The sequence below is a fragment of the Aquarana catesbeiana genome, linkage group LG04 (genome assembly GCF_042186555.1).
Source record: "Aquarana catesbeiana isolate 2022-GZ linkage group LG04, ASM4218655v1, whole genome shotgun sequence".
Classification (NCBI taxonomy): domain Eukaryota; kingdom Metazoa; phylum Chordata; class Amphibia; order Anura; family Ranidae; genus Aquarana; species Aquarana catesbeiana.
This window is the reverse complement of record NC_133327.1, coordinates 688,498,069-688,510,028: the sequence shown is the minus strand read 5'-3', so window position 1 is coordinate 688,510,028 and position 11,960 is coordinate 688,498,069. Positions and strand designations below refer to the sequence as shown.

Here is an 11,960-nt window from a genome sequence, read left to right as displayed (position 1 = left end):
GCTGCATGGACAGAAACGCATGTCAAAATCTGACATCTTTGCAGGAGTTGCCCAGAGTTTCCCAGATTGGAATGCAGACAGCAGTGGCGGCTAGTGCTCAATGTTTGGGGGGGCAGCAAACCAATGCCCCCACCCCCCCCTGCAGGAGAATACGGATGGGAAGGTGGCAATCCCCCCCATGGGAGATGGACGAGAGGGCGGCGATAATACAGACGGGAAGGCGGCGACCCCCCCCCTGTGGGAGACAGACAGGAAGGTGGCAATCCCCCCCCCCGTGGGAGACAGACAGGAAGGCGGTTTAACCCCCCCGTGGGAGACAGATGGGAAGGCGGCGATCCCCTCTCATGGGAGGCGGACAATAAGGCGGTGATCTCCCAACCCCCCCCCCGTGGGAGATGGACAGGAAGGCGGTGACCCCCCTCTGTGGGAGACAGACAGGAAGGCAGTGATCCCCTCCAATGGGAGATGGACAGGAAGGCAATGTAACCCCCCCCCATGGGAGACAGACGGGAAGGCGGCGATCCCCCCCAATGGGGGACGGACGGGAAGACAGCGACCCCCCCGTGGGAGATGGATGGAAAGACGACGATCCCCACCCCGTGCGAGACAGACAGGAAGGGAACGATCCCCCCCCCATGGGAGAAAGACGGGAAGGCGGTGTTACCCCCCCCGTGGGAGACAGACAGGAAGGCAGTGATCCCCTCCAATGGGAGATGGACAGGAAGGCAGTGTAACCCCCCCATGGGAGACAGACGGGAAGGCGGCGATCCCCCCCATGGGAGAAAGACGGGAAGGCGGTGTTACACCCCCCCCCCCGTGGGAGACACACAGGAAGGCGCGATTTCCCCCCCCCCTCCCGTGGGAGACGGATGGGAAGGCGGTGATCAGAGGCCTCCTTACCTTAGGAAGCAGATGGTAGGGCTGCTGCTCCTCGCTTCGGGGCCGTTGCTTCTCCTCCCCGCCGAACAGGAAGTGAGTCCAGAGACCCGATTGGCCGGGAGCCCTAAAACTCCCTGGCCAATCGGGTCCCAGGACCGGCTTCCTGATTGGCCCCGAAGGAGAATCAGGAAAACAATAGGGAATATTAATTCCAATACACAAGTGGGTGGGCTCGGGTGCAGTGCTCTGTGTCCCAAGCCCACCCTTTTTTTTTAAGCTAATTAGAGCCTCAGGCTCTAATCATGTGCTTAAAAAAACCCCATTGAAATCCATGTGTCCAGCTCCTCGCATGTAGATTAGGGGCCGGGCGCATGAATTTGGGGGGGGGGGGGGGGGCGATGCCCCTTTGCCCCGTATGGACGGGCAGTCACTGGCAGACAGTCTACATCTGGATCTGTGCTTCTGCACTGATGTCAGATTTTAGTATGTGGCTGTGTCTGTGCAGCCTCTCTATCTATCTGCATCCTCCCCTATGGGCTGCCTGCGTGCAACTCGGGGCAGAGGCAACAAACGCAGCCCGCATGCAGAACGACTGTCAACGCTTGTCTGCACTGAAGACTTGAGAGTCACATGTAGAGATAGAGCTCCTTACTTACAATGCATGAACAAGTGCAGCATGTACTTACTGCCAGTGGGGGGCGATAGGGAGACAGATTCACCTTCATATCACCTATTATTGCAGGTTGATCATACAGACTACAGGAGGCAGAAAAACATAAAACATCTCCAGAATTTACTGTGAGAGTAATGTTTAATTATTTATTTTTTATCAGAAAACTTATAAATATGTCATTACAGTATAGAGAAATTAAATCGATTTTGTTATATTTTGCTTAAAAGTATAACTAAAGGCATTTATTTATTTTATTTTTTTTGAGTGGAGAGGGTTTTTCTTGCTGTCTGTGCCCCAATTAGGGAGATTCACCCTACTGTTTACCGTTGTCACCGAAAGCGAAAGAAAATCACAAATTTTGGGTTGTCACCAGGGCAGGAATAGAGGGAAATCTTCCAATGGGGACACTAGTTCTGGTGAGAACCAGGGATTCTCTCAATTTGTAGGGATTTCTCCTCACTTCCTGTTTGTGGCTATGGGACAGGAAGTGAAGGGAAATCTCCCCAATGGGCTTTTAACCGGTGGCAGCTGGTGGCTTTTTGTTTGTGGGGGTGGCAAACAGCAGTGGCTGTGATCGGGCATCTGAGGAGCAGCAGGGATTAGGACACCAAGCAGCACCAGGGATCAAACAACCTAGGAGCGGCAGGGATCAGGGCACCAAGCAGTGGCGGGTATCGGACATCCGAGGAGCGGCAGGGATCAGGGCACCAAGCAGCGGCGGGGATCGCACATCCGAGGAGTGACAGGGATTAGGGCACCAAGCAGCTACAGGGATCAAACAACCGAGGATCGGCAGGGATCAGGGCACCAAGCAGTGGCGGGTATCGGACATCCGAGGAGTGGCAGGGATCAGGGCACCAAGCAGCGGCTGGGATTGGGCATCCGAGGAGCGGCAGGGATCAGGGCACCAAGCAGCGGCTGGGATTGGGCATCCGAGGAGCGGCAGGGATCAGGGCACCAAGCAGCAGCGGGGATCAGACATCCGAGGAGCATCAGGGATCAGGGCACCAGCAGCAGCTGTGACTTGGCATCCGAGGAGCGGCAGGGATCAGGGCACCAAGCAGTGGCGGGTATCGGACATCCGAGGAGTGGCAGGGATCAGGGCACCAAGCAGCGGCTGGGATTGGGCATCCGAGGAGCGGCAGGGATCAGGGCACCAAGCAGCGGCTGGGATTGGGCATCCGAGGAGCGGCAGGGATCAGGGCACCAAGCAGCAGCGGGGATCAGACATCCGAGGAGCATCAGGGATCAGGGCACCAGCAGCAGCTGTGACTTGGCATCCGAGGAGCGGCAGGGATCAGGGCACCAAGCAGCGGCTGGGATCGGGCATCCGAGGAGCGGCAGGGATCAGGGCACCAAACAGTGGCTGGGATCGGGCATCCGAGGAGCGGCAGGGATCAGGGCACCAAGCAGTGGCGGGTATCGGACATCCGAGGAGCGGCAGGGATCAGGGCACCAAGCAGCGGCTGGAATCGGGCATCCGAGGAGCGGCAGGGATCAGGGCACCAAGCAGCGGCTGGGATCGGCATCCGAGCAGCGGCAGGGATCAGGGCACCAAGCAGCGGCTGGGATCGGGCATCCGAGGAGCGGCAGGGATCAGGGCACCAGCAGCAGCTGTGATTTGGCATCCAGGTATCGGCCACCAGCTCTTCTCCTCCATGGCGGCTTCCGCCGTGCATCTCCTCCCCTCCCCCTAGGCGTCCAATCGGAGTGGATATCATAAGACATCCTCTCAGAAGACGGTGCAATCTGTCACCAGCTGTGTCCACTGGATAAGGTTTTCTTCGGGCGGTGATGTCACAGGGGGGTGGGACCACCAGGTGACGTCACAAGGTGGGCCGCCCCTTACCTGTTTAAGAATTGTCAGGAGGAGGAGCAGACAGTTAGCAGTTAGTCTTCAACAGGCACACGGCGGCCGGCATGATTGATGATGGATCTACAAAACTGTGTGTTTTTTTTTTCTATGTGACACTTTTTTTGGTGAATAAGTAGGGGTATTCCCCCCACCTGTAGGGGCGTTGTATACAGTGCTCCCACACCGCCCCGAAGATGCTGCTTGCAGGACTTTTTTTCCTGTCCTGCAAGCGCACCGCCCCAGTGTACTCGGGCACTCGGGCTTCCACCCTGGGGGGGCATGAGAGGCAGTTTTCAGGCGCTTTACAGGTGCTATTTTTAGCGCTAAAACGCCTGAAAACTGCCTCAGTGTGAAAGGGGTCTATAGCCGAAACGTGTCAGATTTCTTGCTTTATCGTCACCCTTATGTAACCAATAAACATGCTACATGAATTACAGTGCCGCCGGCTCCATCCATCTATGTATCTTGTTGGGATGTGAATGGACACACTGAGCCTGGGCACCGGTACTACGCGGGCTCTTGCATTCGAATTGGGCTTTCCCAGTAGAGATTGCGCTGCTCCTATCAGACTTGATTTGATCCGTTTGTTGCAGGGCCCTTAAATGCTGTGGGGCCCATAGGCTGCTGCCTACTCTGCCTATTTGGTAATCCGGCATTTAATGAAAGCCTAGAAAAGGTTTGGACAATACCAGTCATTATTCAACCCTGAAGACCAGATCTGAACCTCATATTGGTGAGCCGGGGGGGGGGGGGGGGGGGCAGCGTCAGACAGGAGGAGGACATTGCAGTGAAAGCTGCTTTTGTTTTTATTGATCCCGGTGCTGAACTACTTATTATTATTATTATTATTATTATTATACAGGATTTATATACTGTAGCGTCAACAGTTTGCGCTACGCTTTACAACATGGGGGCAGACAGTACAATTACAATACAATTCAATACAGGAGGAATCTGAAGGGCTCTGCTCATAGGAGCTTACAATCTAGAAGAATCTTTAGAAGAAAAAAAAAAAGGAATAAATAAAAGAAATAAAAGAAATAAAAGAAATAAATAGCAAGAATACTGCTTTAAAGGACATGCATGTCAATGTTGACGGTGGTGTCGGTACAGAGCTGCACTGTAGCTCCTAAATGCAGAGTCTCTCCTTCCTCCTCCTTCCCCTCCTCTCTCCTCTCTCTCTCTCTCTCTCTCTTCTCCTCTCCAAATCGCAGAGCCGGTGACATGCCTCCATCCGACCAATGTTGAGTGTTGATCTGAGGATTTGGCATGTCAGCCAGTGTCTACACAAGCTTAAGTTTCTATTATTACGCAAAGGATTATCAGGACAGTAGCCTTGCCACAGAATTACAGCCAATCTGCTTGAACACAAGGCTCCTTTTTTTTTTTTTTCCTCCTCTCTCTTCACAAATTCTTTTTTTTTTTTTTTGCATTTGTTGGAATATTTCTTTTTTTTTTTTTTAAACTATAAGTGGATAACTGGTGGCTTCTACAGCTTTGCAGCAAAGCAACGTTGTTTTTAATTATTACAAGGAAAGCGTAAAAAAAAAAAACCCCCTAAGCTGCTTGAATGTGTGTCTATTCTCCCTTTCCCGAGCTGTGGAGGGCTCTGCCATCTATCGCATTCACAAGGATAACAGCAGATCAGGCGTTCCTACTGTAGCTCTTCTCTCTCTCTGGCTCTGCATCGGTGTCTCTCCTGCAATCCTCTGGTTGGAAGTTCTGCATCCCCCTCCCATGCCCTAAATGTGCACGTAGAGGTCTACCGGCTGCACCATCCAAAATCCATCAAGGGTTTCTGGTTTAAGGGGTTTTTTTAGAGGGGGAAACCGAAGGGTTGGATCTGTGGTGGCTTATCACCTGCAAACGCTTTGGATATACTGTACTGTATCAGGAGGAAACCCAAGGATCCACCTCACCGGGCTTTGCTGCTGCTTTGCAATTCCTGTCTGAAATTTCCCACTCGGAGAGGAGAGGACTTGGATCTGTCCTTCCGTGCAGGATGCGTGGCTTATTTTTATCCAAGCACCACCGTTCCTTTTGGTAAAAGAGGATAAATGCATCCTTTAGCAGGTAAGCCTTAAGCAGAGACCCCCCCCCCCCCCTCCCTTTTTTTTTTTGCATGCCAGAAGTTTTGGGTTGTCCAAAAAAAAAGGGGGTACCAATTTTCAAGTTGGCTTTGAATGGTTGTGTTCAATGAAAAGTGGCTGCAGGTACGGAAAATGACAAAACCTGAACCTGTTCGAGGCTTGGAAAGGAAGACGATGAGTGAGATGGGGGGAATTTAAGGCTGTACATGACTTGGGGCACAGCTGGTCTTTTATGTCTTCTGCTGTTTAGGCTTACCTGAAGAGGAGGGAGGGGTCCAAGGCTTGGTGGGCGCTTGTAGAGGTCCAAAAAAAAAAAATTGAGCTTGTGAGGGCTGTGCGTGATGAAAGGTCTGCTGCACCTTGCAAGAGATATTGGGGCGCCAAGGCAATTTTCTAAATATTTATGAAATGTGAACGTTGGTTAACCAGTTTTTACAGATGGTGCACCCTATGCATTATGCAGTGCAATGTAAATACTGCTAATTAATATTTCATCCTGCAGTTAGACATATACCTCTCTCAGACGTGATTGGTTTCTATTGCATTTCCTTTAGCCCGGCAATCTTTGATCAGACACTGATCTTCAAGCTTGTTTTGTCCCTCTGGTCTGTGGGAGGAGATGCTGCTCTGCAAATTTGGCAAAGTCTTTTTTTAGTAGTTATTTAATTAGCCTTTGCATACTGGTGAGCTTTCCTAAAGAGTGGGAGACTGCTGAAATAGAAAAGCCTTGGAGGAGTTAACGATGTGGAGAATCTGGCGATGTGGAGAGGGTATCGGGAGTAGACATGGGGGTCGTATATGGCAAAAAAAAAAAAAATTGGGTAATGTTTGTAAAATTGAATGAAATCTCCAGTTGGCTTTGGGAATGGTTTGGTTTATGTGGGAGAGCCTTGTCCTGGAAAGGGGTTGAGGAGATGGGATTTAGAAGAGGTGAGGGTGAAATATGTAAAAAAAAAAAAAAAAAAAAAAGATGGTCAATGTTTGTAAAATTTAATGAAATCTTCAGTTGGCTTTGGGATGGGTTGGGTTTATATCAGGGAGCCTTGTCCTGAAAAGGGGTTAAGGAGATGAGATTTAGAAGAGGTGAGGGTGAAATATGTAAAAAAAAGATGGTCTATGTTTGTACAATTGAATGAAATCTTCAGTTGGCTTTGGGATGGGTTGGGTTTATATGGGGGAGCCCTGTCTGGAAAAGGGTTAAGGGGATAAGATTTATCATTTAGAAGAGGTAAAGGTGAAAATTTGGTTAAGGTTTATAAAATTGAATGAATCTTCAGCTGGCTTTGGGAATGGTTTGGTTCATATGGGGGAGAGCCCTGTCTAAAAAAGGGTTAAGGAGATGAGATTTAGAAGAAGTAACGGTGGAAATTTGGGTAAGGTTTGTAAAATTGAATGAATCCTCAGTTGGCTTTCGGAAAGGTTTGGTTGAGAAAATGACAATTAGAATAGGTGGGGGCCAAATATGGTAAAAAAAAAAAAAAAAAAAAAAAAGGTCAATGTTTGTAAAATTTAATAATTTTTCGGTTAATTTGAGGAAAGGTGGTTTGGTTGAGGAGATGACATTTTAGAAGAGGTGGGGTTAAAAAAAAAAAAAGGTCAATGTTTGTAAAATTGAAAGAATCTTCATTTGGCTTTGGGAATGGTTTGGTTTATATGGAAGAACCCAGTCCTGGTAAAGGGTTAAGGAGATGAGAGTTAGTAGAGGTGGGGATAATATTTGGTTTTAAAAAAATTGGGTAATATTTGCAAAATTGAATGAACCTTCAGTTGGCTTTGGGTAATGGTTTGGTTTATATGGGAGAGCCCTGTATGGAAAGGGGTTACGGAGATGATTTTTAATGGGTCAGGCACACGATTCAGTGATATGGAATGTTCTGAGCAGGTAATGTCCTCGATGAGGCTAACGCGATTCGACAATGCAGCTTTCACACTGCTAAAATCTAGATAGACGGGTCCATAGCACAAGCTGTCACCTGTCTGTCATAAAAGGCTAATGTCAACAGTGGGGGGGGGGGGGCTCTGGAATGATTGGACAGCTTCAAAATAGAAATTCAACACTAGTCCAAACTACTTCACCCTGTATGATACCTATCCCTCACAGAAACAACAAAAAATATCCTAGGAACTAGGGCTGGAAGAACATCATGTTGGCAATTATTTTATTTATTTTTCTCCCAAAACGGGTTTGTGTCTTGGTGGGATGATGCTGTGTTCAGCTCTCTTCAGAAGGTTTGTGGCTTCTAATTATGGGATTTGAGCCTTCGGTGTTAAAAGTGAGCATCTGCTGGTGAGCGTGCCCCCCCCCCCAGTATGACGATACGGCTTATATGTATGCACTGCACAGCCTGTCGGTGGCACATACACCTTCCCGTGTGTTTTTAACGTGTTCACAAAAGTCTCAAAGCTCTGCAGCGATGTGAGGAATACGCAGAGCTTGTTGGGGGTTTGCGTTTGCGCTGCGCGTCGTTTGTATACTGTCAGAGGGGTGCAAGGGTCACATACCATAAATCCGGGAAATGTAATTACATATCTGTGAAGGCAAGAACTGAAAAGTAGACCTGTCTGTGCTTAACTAAAGGGGGGTCAGTGTTTAAATGACACGTCTCATGGGCTAATAGTAAAATGTTCACACCTCACATACACCTCACATACACATACAACTCACATACAACTCACATACACCTCACATACACAGACACCTCACATACACAGACACAGACACATACACCTCACAGACACAGACACATACACCTCACATACACAGACACAGACACATACACCTCACAGACACAGACACATACACCTCACATACACAGACACAGACACATACACCTCACAGACACAGACACAGACACATACACCTCACAGACACAGACACTCTCTGTCTTTCTGTTCTTTTTCCCCCTCCCTCCAAGTTCCAACCCGTACGCTTTCACCCTCTCTCCTTCTCTCTCCTCTCTCTCTTTCTCCTTCTCTCATTATCTCTCTTCTTTTTTTTCTCTTCTCTCTCTCTCTCCTCCTCCCCCTTGCTCTCTCCTTCTCCTCCACTCTCCCCCCCTCACTTTCTCCATCTCCCGCCTCTCTCTCTCGCTCTCTCCCTTGCTCTCTTCTCACTCATCTGTCTCTCTCCTTCTGCCTCCCTTTCTCTCTTTCTGCTCCTTTCCCTCTCTCCCTCTTTTCTTCTTCTTTTTCTCTCCTCTCTCTCCCTCCCTCCCTCTCCCTCCTTCTCCCCTTTCTCTCTCCCACCTCATTCTCCTTCCTCTCTGTCTCTCCTTTTCTTTCCTCTCCTTTAACACCTCTGCCTCTCTCTCTCCCTCCCTCCTTCTCCCCCATCCCCCTCTCCTTTTTTCCTCCTTTCTCCTTCTCTCTCACTCTCACTCTGTCTCTCTCCCCATCTCCTTCTCCCATTCTCTTTCACCCTCTCCCTCCTCTTCCCATTGCTCTTCCTCCTCTCTACTCCTTCTCCTCCTTTCTCCTTCTCCCTCCTGTCTCTCTTCTTCTCACTTTCTCTCCTCCTTTCTCCTTCTCCCTCTCTCTCCTGTTTCTCCTTTCTCCTTCTCCCTCCTGTCTCTCTCCTTTTCCCTCTCACTCCTCCTTCTCCTCCTTTCTCCTTCTCCCTCTCTCTCCTCCTCCTTTCTCCTTCTCCCTCTCTCTCCTCCTCCTTTCTCCTTCTCCCTCTCTCTCCTCCTTTCTCCTTCTCTCTCTCTCTTCTCCTTCTCTTTTCTCCTTCCCCCTCTCTCTCCTCCTTCTCCTCCTTTCTCCTTATCCCTCTCTCTCCTCTCTCTCCTCATTCTCCTCCTTCCCTTCTCCCTCTCTCTCCTCCTTCTCCTCCTTCCCTTCTCCCTCTCTCTCCTCATTTTCCTCCTTTCTCCTTCTCCCTCTCTCTTCTCCTTCTCCCTCCTTTCTCCTTCTCCCTCTCTCTCCTCATTCTTATCCTTTCTCCTTCTCCCTCTCTGTCCTCATTTTCCTCCTTTCTCCTTCTCTCTCTCTCTTTCTCTCTCTCTCTCCTCATTCTCCTCCTTTCTCCTTCTCTCTCTCTCTTCTCCTTCTCCCTCCTTTCTCCTCCTTTCTCCTCCTCCCTCCTCTCCCTCCTTCTCTCCTTCTAACACACACATGCACGATCATTTACACACGCACACACAACCTTGCTCTTACACACTTCACACACATTAACCTATAACCACCAATCAGACACAACCTTTCCGCTGCACAGACCGCACTGAACTGTCTATAAGGGAACGTCCAGTTGCCCAGGGTTACCGCACAATCCCAACCCTGCCATAGATCTACCTGACGCAGTTAATATTCTATTGAAGCTGAGCTCTGTACATAGAAATGTGCGATCCCGCCCCGCTCAGGTCATTTCACTTCTCAATACGAGACCCTCTAAATGTAGCCGTGTACGATGGAGCACGAGCAACCAGAAAACGACTGCCCCCCCCCCCCTATAAAGAGACATCGCTGCTCCCTGGGAACATATCCCGATGTCTGATTATATTATTCATCCGGACGCTGCATAACGATCTGTGATTGGAGGATATCGGTGGAGCTCGGCTCCCCTGTCCACATACCCGGCTCAGTATCAGGGCTGTATATATGTGTATATATATAAATATATATATATATATATATATATTCCTATCATTCTGGTGCTGCTGTGATGAAGTGGAGAAGACGCCTTGACTGGCGTGTCGGAATTCCCGGAGATATCAATGTCCGCCGTGCCCTGATGGGAATCCATGCCGTGGAATCGGATGCCAAGTGCTTAATATAATCAGATTGGAGTGATATTGTAATACCCCCCGCCTTCTAGTATACTCCGAGCCGGTTTATCGAGGGGGGGAGGGGGACAATATCTCATCTGGAGGGGGGATAGTCATCGAAACGCTTGGGAGGGATGTGAACGTGCTCAGCGCTTGTAGGGGCCTCTTATTATAGATGAACAGAGCTACCACTGTCCTCGGCACTAAAGTGGTATGGCCCCCATGATTCAAAGGTGGCCATTCACTATACAATCTCCTCGAGATCTACCATCAACCATGTAGTGCAAAGGACACGTTGAATGGAATGTCTAGGCACGTCCTATTATATCGATTTGGTAAATATTATGGAGATTGTACAATCAGATTGTATAGTGTGTGCCAAATACTGTAGATGGCGGCCAGAAACATAATGGGTAAAATCAACCCCTACTCCAAAAATCCTCCATCGCACTAAAACTCGTACAAAAGTAAAGTGCTGTAAAGGGTTTGCATGCTGGGATTTGCGGTTCCTTGGCAAGTGCAGATGATGGGAGTTGACCCTCATTGACTTGATGCTCATTGACCATTCATGTCCCCCAAACTATACCCCACCCTCCCCCACCCCTATAAATTGTAGTTCCTCATCTATCATAGGATGTGTATTCTGGGATTTGTAGTTCACCAAACAGAGGACGCTGTAGGGCGTTCATGGTGGGAGTTGTAGTTCCTTGGAAGTAATGCCAGGAATGTGGGTGGGACTTGTCTTTCATTGGCCATCACTGACTTTCGTTGACCATCAATGCCCACCATAAATTGTTGGACTTGTATTTCCTCAGTTATTGTAGGCTGTGTATTCTTGGACTTGTAGTTAACTGAACATAAGAGCACTGCAGGGTGTTCATGCTGGGAGTTGTAGTTCCTTAACCATGGAAGTGATGCCAGGAATGTGGGTGGGACTTATCCTTCATTGGCCATCACTGGCTTTCCTTGACCATCAATGCCCACCATAAATTGTTGGACTTGTAGTTCCTCAGCTATTGTAGGCTGTGTGTTTTTACAGTTCACCACACATAGGAACACTTCCAGGTATGTTGGGAGTTGTAGTTCCTTAGTAGTAACTCAGCTGTTGTAGGCTTTGTATTCTGGGACTTATAGTTCACTACACATAGGAACACTTCCAGGTATGTTGGGAGTTGCTGTTCCTTAGTAGTACCTCAGCTATTGTAGGCTGTGTATTCTTGGACTTGTAGTTAACTGAACAAAAGGGCACTGCAGGGCGCTCATGCTGGGAGTTGTAGTTCCTTAACCATGGGAGTGATGCCAGAAATGTGGGCAGAACTTGTCCTTCATTGGCCATTACTGACCACCAGTAGCTCCTCAACTATTGCAGGATATGTATTCTGGTATTTTTAGTTGACCACACATAGGAACATTTCAGGGTATGCTGGGAGTTGTAGTTCCTTAAGAACAGAGGTGATGCCAGGAATGTGGTCTGGGACTTGTCCTTCATTGACCATCACTGTCCTTCATTGACAATCTATGTCCACCATAAATTGTTGGACTTGTAGTTCCTCAGCTATTGTCTGTGTTTCCTGGGACTTATAGTTCACCACATATAGGAACCCTGCAGGGTTTGCTCAGAGTTGTAGTTCCTTAACAATGGAAGTGATGTTAAGAATGTGCCTGGGACCTGTAGTTTATTGACCTTCATTGACCATCCA

The 11,960-nt window shown here is 48.8% G+C and overlaps 1 protein-coding gene across 3 annotated transcripts in view; it reads left to right on the top strand.

Moving 5' to 3' along the window:
• The first annotated feature begins 4,171 nt into the window (after nt 1–4,171).
• Nucleotides 4,172–11,960, top strand: part of LRFN2 (leucine rich repeat and fibronectin type III domain containing 2) — a 767,606-nt gene continuing 759,817 nt past the window's right edge. For 2 of the 3 annotated variants that reach the window (XM_073628765.1, XM_073628764.1), the window contains exon 1: nt 4,178–5,480. The gene's annotated coding sequence lies outside the window, so the exon portion shown is untranslated. Of the gene's footprint in view, nt 5,481–11,960 lie in introns of all 3 variants that reach the window. The other variant, XM_073628763.1, reaches the window with a different exon arrangement.